A 4,300-nucleotide genomic window follows, 5' to 3' on the forward strand; every position below is an offset into this window, starting at 1 on the left:
GAGTAAGACTGATTGGATGAAGATAGCAGGAAAGCAGAGGTTCAGAGGAACGAAAAGCATCTCCATTCGCTTATCTGAAATTCCTACCAATGATTTACATAAGTATCTCTATCCCTATTTTATTATATAATATTCGAAAACACCATTATCACTTTATGTCTGCCTGACTGAGATTTACAAGGTGACCATAGCTTGCTTCATACCAACAATCTCCGTGGGATTCGACCCTTACTCACGTAAGGTATTACTTGGACGACCCAGTGCACTTGCTGGTTAGTTGTATCGAAGTTGTGACAATCATGAATTAAGATCAGAGCACCAAGCTTTGGAGCCATTACCAGGATTTGTTCAAGCCTGGAGATCACAATTTCGTGCACCAAGTTTTTGGCGCCGTTGCCGGGGATTGTTTGAGTTTGGACAACTAACGGTTCATCTTGTTGCTCAGATTGGGTAACTTTCTTTTCGTTTTCTTTTCAAAAAGTTTTCAAAAATTTTTCAAAAACTCTTCTTTTGTTTTCGAAAAAAAAAATATTTTCAAAAATTCTATTCAAAATTTTTAAGAATGAATTCTAGTGTTTCATGAAGCATGTGAAGCCTGGCCGGCTGTAAAGCCATGTCTAAATTTATTTGGACTCAGGCTTGCAATTTGTTATCAAGAGCAAGCTAGTTGTTGCTAATCAACCTGCTGCTGATCCTCAATCACCTGCTGAAGCTTGGCTGGCCATTGGCCATGTCTAGTGTTTTGGACCGGAGCTTTCATTGAAAGCTTGGCTGGCTAGTGAGCCATGTCTAATTCCTGGACTGAAGCTTTAGACTAAGAATGCAAGATTCCTGGAATTCATATTAAAAATTTTGGAATCCTTATTTACTCTTTTTCATATAGTTTTCGAAAAAAAAAATCCAAAAAAAATTAGAAAATCATAAAAATCAAAAATATTTTTCTGTTTCTTGTTTGAGTCTTGAGTCATATCATAAGTTTGGTGTCACTTGCATATGCATCTAGCATTTTTCGAAAATATCATGCATTCATAGTGTTCTTCATGATCTTCAAGTTGTTCTTGGTAAGTCTTCTTGTATGATCTTGATGATTTTTTGTTTTGTGTCTTTTCATGTTTATCATATGCATTCTTGAATTCTTAGTGCCTAAGCATTAAAGAATTCTAAGTTTGGTGTCTTGCATGTTTTCTTTGCATTAAAAATTTTTCAAAATATGTTCTTGATGTTCATCATGACATTCATAGTGTTCTTGGTGTTCATCTTGACATTCATAGCATTCTTGCATGCATTCATTGTTTTGATCTAAAAATTTCATGCATTGCATCCTTTTAGTGTTTTCCTCTTGCATCATAAAAATTCAAAAATCAAAAAAATATCTTTCCTTTTTTCTCTCATCAAATTCGAAAATTTGAGTTGACTTTTTCAAAAATTTTTAAAATCAAGTTGTTTCTTATGAATCAAATCAAATTTTCAATTTGAAAATCTTATCTTTTTCAAAATCTTTTTCAAAAATCAAATCTTTTTCAAAATTCTTAGTTATTTTCGAAAATTCCAAAAATATTTTTCAAAAATATTTTTCTTATTTTTATACCAAATTTTCGAAAATAACATAATCAATTAATGTTTTGATTCAAAAATTTGAAGTTTGTTACTTGCTTGTTAAGAAAGATTCAAACTTTAAGTTCTAAAATCATATCTTGTGATTTCTTATGAATCAAGTCATTAATTGAGATTTTAAAAATCAAATCTTTTTCAAAATTAATTTCCAAAATATCTTCTTATCTTATCTTTTTCAAAAATTTGATTTCAAAATATCTTCTCTAACTTCCTAACTTCCTATCTTTTCAAAATTTGTTTCAACTAACTAACTAACTTTTTGTTTGTTTCTTAACTTTTTCAAAACCACCTAACTAACTCTCTCTCTCTCTCTCTCATTTTCGAAAATATCTTCCCCCTTTTTCAAAATTTCTTTTTTAATTTATTAATTATTTTATTTTTTAAATCTTAATTTTCGAAAATCACTAACATTTTTCAAAAACTGTTTTCAAAAAAAAATTCACTAACTCCTTTTCAAAATTAATTTTCGAAAATTCCCTCCTTCTCTCTCATCCTATTCTATTTATTCATTCATTAACTAACATCTCTACCTCACATCATCACCAAATTCGAACCCCCTCTTCTATCTATGTTCGAATTTCTTCTTCTTTTCTTCTACTAACAATAAGGATCCTCTTTACTGTGACATAGAGGATTCCTCTTCTTTTCTTTTTCTCTCCTCTTTCTTATGAGCAGGGACAGAGAAAAAGGCATTCTTGTTGAAGCTGATCCAGAACCTGAAAGGACTCTGAAGAGAAAATTAAGAGAAGCTAAATTACAACAATCTAGAGACAACTTGATTGAAAATTTCGAGCAAGTAAAGGAGATGGCAGCCGAACCCAACAACAATGCAAGGAGAATGCTTGGTGACTTCACTGCACCTAATTCTAATTTACATGGAAGAAGCATCTCCATTCCTGCCATTGGAGCAAACAACTTTGAGCTGAAACCTCAGTTAGTTTCTCTGATACAGCAGAACTGCAAGTTTCATGGACTTTCATCTGAAGATCCTTTTCAGTTCTTAACTGAATTCTTGCAGATATGTGATATTGTTAAGACTAATGGAGTAGATCCTGAAGTCTACAGGCTCATGCTTTTCCCTTTTGCTGTAAGAGACAGAGCTAGATTATGGTTGGATTCTCAACCCAAAGACAGCCTGAACTCTTGGGATAAGCTGGTCACGGCTTTCTTAGCCAAGTACTTTCCTCCTCAAAAGCTGAGCAAGCTTAGAGCTGATGTTCAGACCTTCAGACAGAAAGAAGGTGAATCCCTCTATGAAGCTTGGGAAAGATACAAACAGTTGACCAAAAAGTGTCCTTCTGACATGCTTTCAGAATGGACCATCCTGGATATATTCTATGATGGTTTATCTGAGCTATCAAAGATGTCACTGGACACTTCTGCAGGTGGATCCATTCACCTAAAGAAAACGCCTGCAGAAGCTCAAGAACTCATTGACATGGTTGCTAATAACCAGTTCATGTACACTTCTGAAAGGAATCCTGTGAGTAATGGGACGCCTATGAAGAAGGGAGTTCTTGAAGTTGATACTCTGAATGCCATATTGGCTCAGAATAAAATATTGACTCAGCAAGTCAATATGATCTCTCAGAGTCTGAATGGAATGCAAGCTGCATCCAACAGTACTCAAGAGGCATCTTCTGAAGAAGAAGCCTATGATCCTGAGAACCCTGCAATAGCAGAGGTAAATTACTTAGGTGAACCTTATGGAAACACCTATAACTCAACATGGAGAAATCATCCAAATTTCTCATGGAAGGATCAAAAGCCCCAACAAGGCTTTAATAATGGTGGAAGAAACAGGTTTAGCAATAGCAAGCCTTTTCCATCATCAACTCAGCAACAGACAGAGAACTCTGAACAAAATGCTTCTAATTTAGCAAATCTAGTCTCTGATCTATCTAAGGCCACTGTAAGTTTCATGAATGAAACAAGATCTGCCATTAGAAATCTGGAAGCACAAGTGGGCCAGCTGAGTAAAAGGATCACTGAAATCCCTCCTAGTACTCTCCCAAGCAATACAGAAGAGAATCCAAAAGGAGAGTGCAAGGCCATTGACATAAGCGCCATGGCCGAACCTGTGAGGAGAGGAGAGGACGTGAATCCCAAGGAGGAATACCTCTAGGGACGTCCAGTGATCAATAAGGAGCTTCCCTCTGGGGAACCAAAGGACTCTGAGGCTCATCTAGAGACCATAGAGATTCCATTGAACCTCCTTATACCCTTCATGAGCTCTGATGAGTATTCCTCTTCAGAAGAGAATGAGGATGTTACTAAAGAGCAAACTGCCAAGTTTCTTGGTGCAATCATGAAGCTGAATGCCAAATTATTTGGCATTGATACTTGGGAAGTTGAACCTCCCTTGTTCATCAATGAACTAAGTGATCTGGATCAACTGACATTGCCTCAGAAGAGACAGGATCCTGGAAAGTTCATAATACCCTGCACCATAGGCACCATGATCTTTAAGGCTCTGTGTGACCTTGGTTCAGGAATAAACCTCATGCCCCTCTCTGTAATAGAGAAACTGGGAATCTATGGGGTGCAAGCTGCTAAAATCTCATTAGAGATGGCAGACAGCTCAAGAAAACAGGCATATGGACAAGTAGAGGACGTGTTAGTAAAGGTTGAAGGCCTTTACATCCCTGCTGATTTCATAGTCCTGGATACTGGAAAGGAAGAGGAT

General features: G+C 36.1%; 1 non-coding gene across 1 annotated transcript; it reads right to left on the reverse strand.

Annotated features, from left to right (window-relative positions):
* Positions 1 to 2,815: 2,815 nt before the first annotated feature.
* Positions 2,816 to 2,923, reverse strand: LOC112767759 (small nucleolar RNA R71). The gene has a single exon (XR_003185200.1). It is a non-coding gene; the product is annotated as a small nucleolar RNA R71 (small nucleolar RNA).
* Positions 2,924 to 4,300: the final 1,377 nt, after the last annotated feature.

Source organism: Arachis hypogaea, chromosome 17 (assembly GCF_003086295.3).
Source record: "Arachis hypogaea cultivar Tifrunner chromosome 17, arahy.Tifrunner.gnm2.J5K5, whole genome shotgun sequence".
Taxonomy (NCBI): Eukaryota; Viridiplantae; Streptophyta; class Magnoliopsida; order Fabales; family Fabaceae; genus Arachis; species Arachis hypogaea.